The sequence below is a fragment of the Podarcis erhardii genome, assembly GCF_964252035.2.
Source record: "Podarcis erhardii genome assembly, chromosome: 2".
NCBI classification, from domain to species: domain Eukaryota; kingdom Metazoa; phylum Chordata; class Lepidosauria; order Squamata; family Lacertidae; genus Podarcis; species Podarcis erhardii.
Genome location: NC_138498.1, coordinates 84,679,449 through 84,694,750, shown reverse-complemented (window position 1 = coordinate 84,694,750; position 15,302 = coordinate 84,679,449). Strand labels below are relative to the sequence as shown.

Below are 15,302 nucleotides of genomic sequence, written 5' to 3'. Positions count from 1 at the left end.
ATATGGCTTCGCAGACCCAAGCCAGTCCAACCTGTGTCTACAGGCCCACCATATTTAGCAATGCATACGATGTTGCTCATACGTGATGTAAATACCATCCCCCACACAGTGACTGCGTGCGCAGAGTGCGAAGCAGCTCGAGTTTTAAAAAATGGGGAGGAGATGGAAGAACATACCCATTTTTACATCCACACTATGAAATTAGTTTCTTCAGCTTTAAAGCAAGTACAGTGGTACCTCTGGTTAAGAACTTAATTCGTTCTGGAGGTCTGTACTTAACCTGAAACTGTTCTTAACCTGAAGCACCACTTTAGCTAATGAGTCCTCCTGCTGCCGCTACACTGCCGCTGCACGATTTCTGTTCTCATCCTGAAGCAAAGTTCTTAACCCGAGATAGTATTTCTGGGTTAGCGGAGTCTGTAACCTGAAGCATATGTAACCTGAAGCGTATGTAACCCGAGGTACCACTGTATAAGGGAAAAGGATTGGGGGGGTTGGAATTCATGCATCCTAAAGAACACTGGCACCGGATGAGAATTTTTGTCTCAATGCAAATAGCTACACCAGTGAGAGAGAGGATTCTTACATGTGATTTATATGAAATAGTTCTCAACCACCCTTCATCACAAAATTTCACGGCAATGTCATGATAATGGCTAGGGGGGATTAAACCTTTCAGGCCTGCCTGCAAGGTCCCAGTCCTTCCCACCACAGCTATTTGCATGGGGTGGGGGGGACCCACATTACTGGTTAAATGCAAAAACAAACTTTCATTTATCCCCATCAGATTTCTACATAGCAACCTGGAGGTTCTCCTACCTACAACATAGCAAAATCAAATATTCAGGACTTTATATAGTCTCCATTTTCTCTATACCAGAAATGTACCACATACCAGGTGTTATTGCCCTTTGGTTCAGCTGTCCACAAAACACATGCCAAGTCCTTTGACAGAGCTAGGCACGCTTCAGATGCCTTTCACATGCCAGATGGATGGCAATGCAGGATAAGAAGCTGAAGAAAGCTTTTTTTAAAAAGAAGACTTAGAAACGAACCTACTTTCTACAACCAGTGCACCTTTTACACTGACATTACAGACATGGGGAAAGAAGCGGGTCACCAGGGGTCCTTCATGAGATCAGATCACACACACCTATCTTCCAGTAATCCGGAATAACCGACGATTATCAGCACCTGATTCTGTCCTCCGAGCACTAAAGCAGATTACAGCTGCCACTCCGAGCATAAACAGACAGCAACGAACCGAGAAACAAAGGAGAGGCGAGCGTGCCTTCGACGGAGTAACGGGGAAGGTGCCCGATTTCCAGGGGAACTTACAGAGGGTTTTGGAGCCTTTCAGCCCGATACTAGAAGTCTTGCAAGTCCCACCGTGTCCAACGGGGGCTGGCTCCCCGAGGAGGATCCCCAGCCGACGTGCCAAGCGACCGTGTGAATGCGCCAGAAGCGACACCGCTTCCTGGGCTGACACAGCAAAAACGTCCGCTCGCAGAGGGGGCGCAAACCGGCGGATCGCTCGACCCATACATTACGCGTGGCCGGTCGATCGGCGGAGGAGAGGGGGCTGCCTGGCCTAAAGAACGAGCGAGGAGGATAGGCGGGCCTGGGCATTTATTTTAGCCGGGAAAGCATCCTCCCTCCCTCGCCCGCCCGCCCGCCTGCCTTCGCTGCACTGGCCAGCATCCAAGCCAGGGATGCCTGTGCAAGCGCGCCCTTGAGCCACACCGGCCTGGCCCTCCGGAGTCCGACCCCCGCTGCCAACATCGTGACACAGCAGGGCCCTCTGCTCGTCGCACGGTCCCCGATGCGCCACCGGCCGGCGCCTGGGGCGAGCCACGCAGGAGCAGCACCGCACGCACGCAAGCGATGCCGCAGCGCCTTCCTCCGGCTGCCCTCGCTCGCCTGCCTTGCATTCCACCGACTCTGCTCACTCCATCGCAGCAGCGGCAGCGGCAGCGGCGGCTGTCTTCTCTCCCCGCTCCCCCGCCGGCCTGTTAACCTCCCAGCCCCTCTCCCCACCGGCTTGCCCTCCTCCCTCTCCCCTTCCCCGGCCCCCAGCCGCTCTGCGATGCAAAACCCCCACCACCCCCACCTTGCGCCGCACCAGCTCGCTCGCCTCGCTGCACCTGCTTCTTCGGCTGCGCGGCGGGGGGGGGGGGGCGGGTTCCAACCCCGGGAATCGGCGCGCGCAGCGCCCCAACACCACCACCACCACCTCGGCTCGGCCGGCCGGCGCTTTTGGCCACCACCCCCTTTCTTTTCTGTCGATTGAACCTTAAAGGCAAGGGCCGCGCGTGATTCCCCACCCTCCGACAGAAAAGGGGTTGGCTCAACGGAAGGCCCTTCCCCGCCTCCTCGCAACGACAAGGCAGGCCGAGGCCACCCAGGCGGCTTTGCGCTCGCCCGCGCCAGGCGAGGGACGGAGATGGCGAAGAAAGGAGGCAAAGGATCGGCCCGCCGCGTTCTGCACTTACTGGATTCTCGGGATGCGACCCCAAATTAGTGTAGAGTCGCGGAGAGATTCGCCGTTGGCTCAAATGAAGCGGCATTTTCACGCTGGCACCTTTGGGGATGCCTCCACGCCGCCCCATCCCGAGCAATGCTTTCCCCCCTCATCCCTGTGCAAACGATAAAACGGAGCTAAAAAAATTGTTCATTTCGCACCAAAAGGTGCTTTTTCCTTCTTCAAAAAACCCAGCCCCCAAAACGCAGTTGTTATATGGGGTTCATTAGAAGCATTTATGTGCTGCTGTTTTCCTGCGCTGAAAAGTGAATATAGGCTTGTGCAGTCCTGTTTTTCTAGAAATGGAGGTGCCAGGGCTCACCACGAACTTCTCCCTTGTTCTCTTAGAATGCCAATTCTAAGACCTGAGAAGTGCCAGAGTTGAGGTCCTGTGAGCTCTGGCTAAAAAAAAGAAAGCCCTGGGCTTGCATATTATACAAACCAGTGGCGTAGCGTGGGGGGTGCTGGGGGGGCCGGCCGCACCGGGCGCAACATCTGGGGGTTAGGGATAGGGTTAGGGGGCGCAAATCCAGGGTTAGGGGGCGCAAATTACTTGCCTTGCCCTGGGTGCTGACAACTCACGCTACACCACTGATACAAACAGTAAAATATAATACAGACTTCTGTAAGGTGCCATTGGGGTGCACTTTGGCACTTTTAGACCCTGGGTGCATTGCCACTTAAAGATGGCAATGCACATTACTTCACATACATGGTCTCTTACAGACAACCGTAAGAACAGAAGAAGGGCTGCAGCCCATCTAGTCCAGCATCCTGTTTTCAAAGCAGCCAACCAGTTGCCTGTGGAAAACCCACAAGCAGGATTCAAGCTCACTCTCCCCTCCTGTGGTTTCCAGAAACTGGTCTTCTGAAGCACTGTTACCTCCAAAATAGGGTCTTAAGAACATCAGAAGAGTCCTGCTGGGTCAGGACAATGACCTCCCTACTCCAGCATCCTTTCTCACGGTGGCCAACCACATTGGATCCCCACCAAGTGGTATTCTGAGGTATACCACCTCCAATACTAGAGGTAGTATGTAGCCATAATGACTAGTAGCCACTGATAGCCTTATCCACCATGAATTCATATTAACACCTTCAAAAAGTCATCCAGGTTGGTGGTCATCACTACATCTCGTGGAGAACAAATGCCACAATTCTAATTCTAATAGGATTCACAATTCTAATAGGAGTATAGCATCTAGATCAAGGGAAGTAATAGTGCCACTGTATTCTGCTCTGGTCAGACCTCACCTGGAGTACTGTGTCCAGTTCTGGGCACCACAGTTCAAGAAGGACACTGACAAACTGGAACGTGTCCAGAGGAGGGCAACCAAAATGGTCAAAGGCCTGGAAACGATGCCTTATGAGGAACGGCTAAGGGAGCTGGGCATGTTTAGTCTGGAGAAGAGGAGGTTAAGGGGTGATATGATAGCCATGTTCAAATATATAAAAGGATGTCACATAGAGGAGGGAGAAAGGTTGTTTTCTGCTGCTCCAGAGAAGCGGACACGGAGCAATGGTTCCAAACTACAAGAAAGAAGATTCCACCTAAACATTAGGAAGAACTTCCTGACAGTAAGAGCTGTTAAACAGTGGAATTTGCTGCCAAGGAGTGTGGTGGAGTCTCCTTCTTTGGAGGTCTTTAAGCAGAGGCTTGACAACCATATGTCAGGAGTGCTCTGATGGTGTTTCCTGCTTGGCAGGGGGTTGGACTCGATGGCCCTTGTGGTCTCTTCCAACTCTATGATTCTATGATTCTAATTGTGAGCTGGCTGAAATAGTACCTCCTTTTGCTTGCCCTGGATCTTCCAAATTCAGCTCATTGGGTAGCCCTGGGTTCTAATACTACGAGGAAGGGAGAAAAAAGAAAACCCCCCTACTTTCTCCATATCATGCATAATTGTACACATCTAAATAATGTCTCCACTACTCCCCTTTACTCTAAACTCAGTACTGCAAATATTGTAACCTTTCTTCACAAGAAAGTTGCCCCAGCTCCTTGGTTATTTTGATTGTCCTTTTATGTACCTTTTCCAGTTCTACAATATCCTTTTCTGAGTTACAGTGACAAGAATTGTATACAGAGTTCCAAGTCCAGTTGCACTTTAGATATGCATAATAGCATTATTATATTGGCAGTTCTGTTTCCACTCCCTTTCCTGCCAGAATTACTTAACGTTAACAAAATCTGCCTTGTTCACTGTGACGTCCTTGTTGAATATGTAGGTGTGAGCTGGTCTCTTAGCTTTGAAGCTATTAACCCATGATAGATGTTGAATTCTTTGGCATTTCATAGATAAGTAATATTGCCATGCAGCAACCAGTTTTGCTGGTTTTACCTTGCACAAAACCTCCAACCAGGTTTTAAATTTGTTTAATGATGCAGAATTGCCTAGGGAGGAGATGGGTTTGTGATGTCACTGATGTTAGCCAATATATACCTTCCTTGCTCAGATTTTCAGGCTACTTCACTATAAAAACATCTACCACCAAGCCCGGCTTTTCAAGATCTCATTTAGAAAGCATGAAAACCACCACCATCAATTTCAAAATGTCTTATCAGTCTTCACTGTATTGGGGCTGTTTGAAGTACCTGAACTAACCTTTGGAATGATTTATTAAAGATAATGCTAACAGCCAATAAAGGAAATCCATGGGTCAAAGCTTAACTGGGTCTTTAGAGAACTTTCCATAGTCGTTGATAAAATAATGTTTAAAGAATATAAGGATGTATCAAAATGGGATCACTGCACACTAAGTAAAGGTTAGTTGCACTCTGAAAAGCCTGACACTAATAAATAGCTTTTTCTAGTGCAGTGAACACTTGTTTTCACAACAAAGGGAACTCCCTGTTCAGGTGCAGGGATGTAATCAAGGAAAGATGGGAGCATGAGGGATATATTTGGCTTATTTGCTAAAGCAACTTCTTCAAAATAGCCTTAACAGATTACAGATTAGCAGTGGGTGAATACTGTCTAATTTTCTTGGTGTCTTGCATGTTGGGGCATTGTTTTTATCTGTTTAGGAATCACTTCTCCTAAAGTAATAATAATAATAATAATTTATTATTTATACCCCGCCCATCTGGCTGGGCTTCCCCAGCCACTCTGGGCAGCTTCCAAAAAATTACTTAAAAGTAATTTCACACTACAATAAAAGTAATTGAAAACATAGAAAAATAGTTTAAAAGAATTGTGCACGCGTGCACACACACAATTTCAAATCCAGTAGAGATACCAACTGGAGTTAAAAAACAACAACAACACCAATGTCTATTTGGAAGGCTTGTGGAAAGCTGAAAGTCCTCAACAGATGCCAAAAGGACAATAGAAAAGACACCTGTCTGATATGCAAGGGGCAAGGCAACAAGATGGCCATGCCCCCTCCTTGGCCTGCAGGCCAGATACTTCCTTGTCTATGTTTCATGTTGGCGGCATCCCCAACATGGCCCCAGCTTGGTGGGGTGTGGCATTGTTTCCAAGGGCACTGTGTATGTCATAGAATCATAGATTTGTGGCATTGGAAGGGACACTGAGGGTCATCTGGTCCAACTCCCTGCAATGCAGGAATCTTAACTAAACCACCCAGGATAGATAGCCATCCAACCTCCAAGGAAGGAGAGGCCTTTGCCTTCTGAGGGAGTCTGACTGTTCCACTGTCGAACAGCTCTGTCAGAAAATTCTTCCTGATGCTTAGTCAGAATCTCCTTTCTTGGAACTTGAGTTCATTGGTTCCCTTAGCTCCCGGTTCCTCTCTGCCTTAATGGAGGCAGCCACCATGACAGCGGGAGATCGTTGGCAAAGGAAAAGCAAGGATATATCAGGAAGAACAAGGATATATTTTGAGTTCTGCACTTGTAGTTTTATAAATCATTTAAAGTGTCAACATGAATAGAAATTATTAATATTGCAGTTGTTGTATAGGGGATTATTATTATTACTGGAACGTAATGGAAATTAATAAGATTTTGGAATGCAGAAATAAAGAAAATCAACAAATCATCAAATCTAGCACGTGGGGGGCCACTTTATCTAAATTATATAATTCGGTATTTGAATGATTGGTATTAATAATTGTATTATAAATTGGTATTGTTATAATGAGGCTATTTTTGGATTATAATTGAAAACTAATTAAAATTATTCTGAATTCATTGATTTCCTCGAGAACCGGGGAAAACAAGCTTGCTCCATCTGGGAAACCCAGACAGATGGGCGGGGTAGAAATAAATTAGTAGTAGTAGTAGTAGTAGTGACAGCCCTTTAGATATTTGAAGACAACTATCATATGTCCTCTCAGTCACTTCTTGTCTAGGCTAAACGTATGCAATTCCCTTAACTGTTCATTGGTTTCCAGACCCTTGATCATCTTGGTCACCCTCCTCTGAACATGTTCCAGCTTGTCAATATCCTTCTTAAATTGTGGTGCCCAAAACTGGACACAGTACTCCAGGTGTAGTCTAACCAAGGCAGAACAGAGTGGTATTATTACTTCCCTTAATCTGGACACTATACTTCTGTCCATGCAGCCTAGAATAGCATTAGCAAGTAGCTCCAACACACCAACTGCATCTTCAAATCCAGGATCAATGGTCAATGGTGTTGTTGTCCTACTATCCTGCATCCTGCATCCTGCATCCTAGGTCTCTTATCTATGTCAGCATTTCCCAGCACTGCTTCAAAAAGAAAATGGCGGGGGGGGGGCAGAGTTGAAAGATGGTGGGAAGCAGGAATGATAGGGAAATCCTTCTGCTCCCAGCAATTGGTTGGCCTATTGTACAGGTTATTTATCTACTATCTCTTTTGGAATGTGGTTTGTTTGTTTGTTTGTTTGTTTGTTTGTTTGTTTGTTTGTTTGTTTGCTGCCCTGCTTTCAACCTATGTGGACATTTTCTTCATCTGCCAAGGGTCACCATTCACTCAGGAGACAACTGTGGTTGTCAGAAAGCTAGTCCATTCCTGTGTATGCTTCAAGCCTTTGTATCCATAGCTGAACGACTTCTGAAGTGAAGCAAACCAACTAACCATGAGCAGAAATAAGGTGGCCAGGTGAAAAGGGCGATAGGGCTCCTATGTATGGCTACAGTGGTGCCTCGCAAGACAAAATTAATCCGTTTCGCGAGTCTCTTCGTCTTGCAGTTTTTTCGTCTTGCGAAGCACGGCTATTAGCGGCTATTAGCGGCTTAGCGGCTATTAATGGCTTAGCGGCTTTAAGAAAAAGGAAACAAACTCGCAAGAACTCGCAAGACATTTTGTCTTGCGAAGCAAGCCCATAGGGAAATTCGTTTTGCGGAACGACTCAAAAAATGGAAAACTCTTTCGTCTTGCGCGTTTTTCGTCTTGCGAGGTACCACTGTACTCCATACAAAAGCAGGCTACACCACCAGTTTCATAATCTCCCCAAGGCAGCACTCTGTTACCTGGCAAATGTTTACTTCTAGTTTTAAGTAGGTATGCAACTTTGTGTGAGAGACAATAAGCCATTTGATGAAAGTGATACAGAAATGTTGAAAGGCTTAAGGCTCCTGATTATTTGGTTATCAGGTGTAATTAACTATGGCGTAAGCAACTGGCATCATCATTCTTATGATGAGAGATAATTATCTCTTTGCCAAAAAGAATTTTGATCCGTTTTTCACAAGGAACCTATTATCCAGCTCTTCATTATACAATGTTCTATATAATCGTAAAAGAGGAATAACTTGTTTGACAGAGACTGCCTTGTGTGCTGTCATTCCTGACTCTGTCTTAAGGAATATGTTTGTTCGCCTACAAGCTTTAAATTATACAGGAGTAAATTTAAAGTAAAGCTAGTGAAGTGAAGTTCAGGCATTCCCCCACCCCAACTTACCTGTGTACTACTCACATGGCTCCAGGAAATAAACAAACAAATAGAATCATACTAGGAAATGCTGGGGAGAGCTGGGGAGTCGTCATGGCTTGTGAGGAGCCTCCCCGGAGCCCAAAGAGACTGTCAGTGAGGGTGGAGGAAGCCCCAAATAGACTGGAGGTACACCGGGGCTTTGTTTAGGCTGCTCAGCTTCCCCGTCTAACAGCTGACACACAGCGTAGAGCAGCAACAGCAGCAGTCACTTTCCCACACATCCTTCAGCTTCCAACTGGCTCCAAAGTTTCAACTGTAGTTGGAGAGAGAGTTGTGTGGCGAGAGAGAGGGAGAGAGATCTGAAGAGCAGGGGAAACATTTTAGTGGGTGCTGCCCACTTTATTTCACTTACGCACCCAAAGTCCTGGAATGTAACCACATAAGGTGGTGGGGGCTGCCTGTATAGTAGTCGAGTAGAGTAAATTAAGTAACATGGTCCAAAAATTCAACCATTCAGTTGCATACAAGCAAAACGGTACATGTTTATTCAGAATAAGTTAAGTCCCACTATATTTAATAGGACTTTCTCTCTAGTAAGTGTGTTTAGAAGTGCTCCCATAAGAATTCAGTGCTACCTGATGTAAGAATGGGAACCACATTCAAGTCTGTTTCATGCAATCACTTTTCTTTTTTTTATAATGATATTTGTTAAGTTTTTGTTTAAACAATAAAAAACATACATAATAACATAGTATTTTCCAATATCCACATTTCATTCTCATCTTTGGACTTCCTCACATCTCTTGTTCCTGCATTCTAAACTCATAGATTTTGCTAGCAAATTATTAACCTATTTCAATTCATATAATGTAGTTTTCCAATATTAAATCTCAAATTTTAAAATTTAAATCACTCTTTTGAAGACTTAATTATAACGTACTATTTATCCAAAATTTGTCTTTTCTTTCAATTGCATTTAAATTTGTATTCCTTATAACTAATTTGTTGGAGCCGAACTATTACTAATCTCACATCTTTCTTAACATTCATATAATTTACAATATTTTTGTAGATAGTCCTTGAATTTCTTCCAATCCTCCTCCACCAATTCTTCTCCCAGGTCTCGGATTCTGCCAGTCATCTCCGCCAGTTCCATATAGTCCATCAGTTGCATCTGCCATTCTTCCAGTGTGGGCAAATCTTGAGTTTTCCAGCAATGAGTATCCTTGCTGCTGTTGTAGCATACATAAAAAAAGTTCGATCCTTCTTTTGCACACTCTGGCCGACAATGCCTAAAAGAAAGGCCTCTGGTTTCTTAGGGAAGGTATACTTAAATACCTTTTTCAGCTCATTGTATATCATTTCCCAGAAAGCCTTCACTCTAGGGCAAGTCCACCAGAGGTGAAAGAATGTTCCTTCAGCTTCTTTACACTTCCAACATTTATTGTCAGACAAATGGTATATCTTTGCAAGCTTGACTGGAGTCAAGTACCACCTATATATCATTTTCATAATGTTTTCTTTCAAGGCATTACATGCCGTAAATCTCAAACCTGTGGTCCATAACTTTTCCCAGTCAGCAAACATGATGTTGTACCCTATGTCCTGTGCCCATTTTATCATAGCTGATTTGACCGTTTCATCCTGTGTATTCCATTTTAGCAGCAAGTTATACATTCTTGAAAGTATCTTAGAGCTGGGTTCTGTTTCTAACTTTGATTTTTCCACCTGGAATCCTAACTTTTTATCTGACTTAAAAGCTTCTTTGATCTGAGCATAATGTAACCAATCTCGCACTTTCCCCTTTAGTTTCTCCAAACTCTGCAACCTCCAGTTGTCTCCATCTTTTTCTATTATTTCCCAATATTTCGGCCATTTGGCCTCCATATTGAGTCTTTTCGGGGCCTTGGCCTCCATTGGTGATAGCCACCTTGGGGTCTTATTTTCCAATAAGTCTTTATATTTTGACCAGACAATGAACACTGCTTTTCTGACAACATGGTTCTTGAAAGCCTTATGTATTTTAACCTTGTCATACCACAGATATGCATGCCAACCAAAAGCATTATTAAATCCTTCCAAATCTAAAACATCAGTGTTTTCGAGAAGTAGCCAATCTTTCAACCAGCAGAAAGCTGCTGATTCATAGTACAACTTTAAGTCTGGCAGGGCAAAGCCCCCTCTTTCTTTAGCATCAGTTAATATCTTAAACTTAATTCTGGGCTTTTTGCCCTGCCAGACAAATTTAGAAATATCTCTTTGCCACCTCCCAAAACACTCCATTTTATCCACTATCTGTAAAGTTTGAAACAGAAACAACATTTTTGGCAATACATTCATCTTGATAACAGCAATACGTCCTGACAAGGAAAGTTTCAATCTTGACCATACATCTAGATCCCTTTTAATTTCAGACCAACATTTTTCATAATTGTCTTTAAATAAATTCCTGTTCTTCACTGTTATGTTTACCCCTAGGTATCTTACTTTTTAGTCTGCCGTCTTTTGTCACATTTTGACTGTGTGACTTGTCCATGTTGGTTGATACCACTCCATTCATATCTCCCATCATGATGATGTTATCATAGTTCAGATAGTCCAGCATAATCTCATGCAGCTTCTTATAAAATTCCGATTTTCCCTCATTTGGCGCATAAATTCCTAATAATAAAAACTTCTCACCTTGGGTCTGAATTTCAATTGCCAGAATTCGTCCATGTTCATCCTTGAATAAAAATTTTGGTGACAGGCTCTCTTTTGCATATATCACCACGCCTCTTTTCTTTACTCGATCCGAAGAGATAAATTCTTGGCCTAATCTTTTATTTATTAACACTTTTCTGTGTAGCCTAGTCACGTGTGTTTCTTGCAAACAAATAACGTCCAATTGTTCTTTTTTCAAAATATGAAATATCCTTCTCCTTTTCTCCGGGATGTTGGCGCCATTTATGTTCCAACTTAGAAGTTGCAGAGACATCCTGGTCAAATCTGTTATTGTTCTGGTGGTGGTGTCTTTTTATCCTGGTCTACAGACCCCGCCGGTGTAGGTGTAGGTGCAGACTGTGGTCCAGCCCCTGAGGGTCTTTCAATCCCTTTCTGAAGGTCCTCTCCGTAGGTATTCAGAAATTTATCTTTGTCCTCAGCCGTTTTAATTTTCACCTTCTTCCCCCTAAAAGTAAAAGATAGTCCTTGTGGGAATTCCCACCTGAAGATGATTAAATTGCTCCTCAACAACTTCACTAGTTCAAGATAAGTGGACCTAAGGTCCAAAAGTTGTTTAGGAATGTCCTTGTACACCTCTGCTCTTTTGTCCAAAATTTCAAGTGACTTTCCGTAGTGTAATCCTAGTATTTTGTCCCTTTCCTCCTTGGATCTTAAAGTGATCAAACAATCTCTGGGCCTGTCTTTCCTTGTAAATTTTCCAAGCCTAAAAGCAGTCACAATTCTAAAGTCATTTTCCTCCTCCAAATTCCACCACTTGGAAAATTCTTTTGTTAAATACTCAGTTAGATCCCCTTGTTCATGTTCAAGTTCTGGTATGAACCTCAGTTTCAGGTTATTTTCCTGTGCCCGAAGTTCAATCATAGACAGATAGGCTTGTTGATCCCCGACCTGCTTATGCAGTGGTCTCACCTCCTGCTCCAGTGCTTCAGTTTTCTGAATGGCTTCCTCTGCCAGCTTCCGATTTTCTGCAGTGGATTCAGATAAGTTACTGATTGCTTGAGCGTTTGAAGTAACTTGTTCTGTTAACTTGGTGACACAATCTCTAGTCTGGTCAATCTTTAACGTTTGTTCATCCACCTTTTTATCTAGGCCTTCCAATTTTTCAAGTATCTTGTCTAATACTGAAGCAGTTCCACCTGCTGCCATATCTTCTCCCAGAAACTGCACACTTTCCTTTAGTTCCAAAACATCAGGGACAGATGATCTACGCGGCTGGGAAAGTAAAGTCAAAGTTGTTTGCTTTTTCCCTCCTCTAGCCGATCTTGTTTGTCTCCCAGTACCGCTCATTCCACTTCTATCTGCTAGTCAAGGACAATCTGGATATGTTCTCATGAGAATCCACAAGCCCAGAAGATAAACAAACCAAATCGGAGGAAAGGAAACCAAAAGGAAAAGTCACATTTAACTGTAATCCAAAAATCCTCTAGGGGGAGCCCAGTTCTATTATAGGGAAGAAGTCTATTTATTTAATATTAGTTATTAAAATTTTCCCAAACTTCAGTATTTAACAGCAATGTCCAGACAGCCTTTAATTTCTTGAAACCTTCAGCAGTTGTGTTTAGCAGAGTTGGTCTCAGACTATAACAATGTCTCAGTAAGTGCAAAATGTAACAATTCAAAGCAACAGTTCCAGTAAAGCTCAGCTAATGCTGGTTCCAGCAACAAAATATCCAAATCTCGCAAACTGACAGATCTCTTGTCTAGGCAGACCGACTGCCTGGGATTCTTTATCAATTTGTAAGTCCAACAGTGCAGGTATCACACAATTCTTGTATTAAATAAGTCTTTTAAAAAGTTAAGTCCTGAAATAGCTTAAACAGATGTGAGAGTTGATTGCCTTTTGACACCTCTTCAGAGGCTCCAAACATCAAAGTCTTTGCTTTAGATCTTAAGCAGTGGCAAGAGACGGACTTACTGGTTACATCTCTCGCTTTTAGCCAAATTTGCAGCAAATTTATACTCCAAACCTTATCTTTTCTGCTCTTACTCACGAGTTGTTGGTTTCACGCCGAATTTTCCCAAGAAAAGAGGACAGCGCTCACCGGCAGCAGCTTCGCGGCTTCACTCCGCAGAAAGAGCGATTGACTCACAGCACCGCGCCAACCCTTCCACGTTCCGGGACCTCTTACGAGGTCCCTTCTGCGTTTCGGGGGGCGCTCCAGGTGCCCGCCGAGTCCCACGGCCACGGGCTTACGCTACCCGTGGTTTTCCGGTGAGGGTCTCCGCTGCGCCGTAGTGGACGACCCGTTCCTGCGGAGCTCCCTCTTCCCGATTAGGAAAGGGCAGCCATTGCCGGACGCGCCGCCTCCGGAAGTCCCCATGCAATCACTTTTCAACTACAAAGACTACCTTTTCTTGCTATATTCAAATAAGGCAAGAGTTTGTGTGAATGACCCTCCAGAACTCACAGAGCAAATGGTCAGCTATTTCCATATATGGCACCATGTGCATATTCCAATTCAGGAAGCCAGGAAAGGTCTGGACCTTTCTGCTAACAAATAAGTTTGCTAACCTACCATATCACTTCCAGGGGTATGGTATCAGGAACGTGGACTCCCAGAGCACAGGGGAAGAGTTAGACTCAGAAATTGAATTAAGTGGACGAGGGACCGACTCTGCAGATGAGAGCTGGCTGACAGAGTCGAGAAAGGGCAGTTCGACCCCCCCCCCTTCCCAGGGAAGACTATGTTAGCTCTAAGAAGAGGAAAAGTTGGGAGGCAGCCAGAGCGTTGCTAGGCAATCAGCAGATAAGCAGCGGTCTGAGTCTGTGTTGAGTGGAAGTGGGGAGGGGGCAGGCCAGCCTCTCAGTCCCTGTTCGAGGCGACTGGATAAGATCAGAGGGCAATGGAAGGGCAAGAGGGAAAAGGCGGGAGTTTGGCGTCCTTCCTGCTGTGGGATGGACGAAGATTCAGACTGGCCAACTATCGTAAATGCAAGCAGGCAAGAAGCTGTGCTCTGGATGTGTCTTTTTAAAAATAAACTTAAGTACTGTACATAAAACTGCCAGAGAGTCATTCCTTCTTATCAGGGCTTGCTTGCCTACCAGAGATCATTACATGTGCCTTGGGCTGGATTTGAAGGCCAGACTCCAGGGGCTCCCAAACCACTACCCAGACAGTGACAGATAATGAGGTTAAAGGCTAACATTTGCCTTGTTTGCACCATCAGTCAGAGCAACCAGACCCTTGCCCTCTTGACTAATAAAAACCAACAGAGAGGGAACAGCTGGCTGGGCCAGGGAGGTGATCAGTGCCTCCTTACGAGAGGGGGTGGTTCCTGCCTGTTTGAAGAAGGTAGTGGTAAAACCACTCTTTAAGAATACAGTGGTGCCCCGCAAGACGAACACCTCGGAAGACGAAAAACTCGCTAGACGAAGGAGTTTTTCGTTTTCTTAGCCGCTTCGCAAGACACATCTCCCTATGAGCTTGCTTCGCAAAACGAAGCTTGCCCCGCAAGCTCTGGGGATAGCGGGGAAGTGCAGCACGCCTTCCCCTCTGTCCCCGGACCCCTTTTGAAGCAAGGGGCGGCAAAGGGAAGAAGCGATCTTCTCCCCTCCGCCCCTTGCTTCAAAAGAGGGGAAGTCGCGCGTGCCCCTTCCCTTGCTTTAAAACAGGTCCGGGGACAGAGGGGAAGGCGCGCGGCGCTTCCCCTCTGTCCCCGGACAGTCTCCATAGGAACGCATTGATTGATTTTCAATGCATTCCTACGCGAAACCGTGCTTCGCAAGACGAAAAAACTTGCGGAACGAATTAATTTCGTCTTGCGAGGCACCACTGTACTTCCCTGGATTCAGAAAACCTAACTAACTACTGACCAGTTGCTAATCTCCCTTTCCTGGGCAAAGTTCTGAAGCAAGTGGTTGCAGACCAGATCCAAGTGCTTTTCTGGATCCATTTCAATCGGCCTGGTTTTGGCACAGAAACTGCTTTGGTTGCCTTGTATGGTGACCTCTGTCGAGAGAGAGACAAGGGAAACATCCCTGTTAATTCTTCTCGACCTCTCAGCGGCTTTCGATACCATCAACCATTGTATCCTTCTGGAGTGACTCTCCGAACTAGGGATGGGTGGCACCGCTTTGCAGTGGTTCCAGTCTTACTTGGATGGTCGTTCCCAGAGGGTGTTACTTGGGGAATGCTCTTCAGCCCCATGGAACCTTCAATGTGGGGTTCTGCAGGGCTCAATCCTATCCCCCTTGTTGGTTAATTTATATATGAAACTGCTGGGTGGGGTT

General features: G+C 45.1%; 1 protein-coding gene across 7 annotated transcripts in view; it reads right to left on the bottom strand.

The window, feature by feature from the left end:
• Window positions 1-15,302, bottom strand: part of LOC309335777 (monoacylglycerol lipase ABHD6-like) — a 47,969-nt gene that overhangs the window by 30,209 nt on the left and 2,458 nt on the right. The window contains exon 1 of one of the 7 annotated variants that reach the window (XM_081851023.1): window positions 2,145-2,263. The exons of 2 other annotated variants lie outside the window; for them this stretch is intronic. The gene's annotated coding sequence lies outside the window, so the exon portion shown is untranslated. Of the gene's footprint in view, window positions 1-1,338; window positions 1,492-2,110; window positions 2,264-15,302 lie in introns of those variants that run through there. 4 more of the 7 variants (XM_081851020.1, XM_081851021.1, XM_081851025.1 and 1 more) reach the window with 4 other exon arrangements.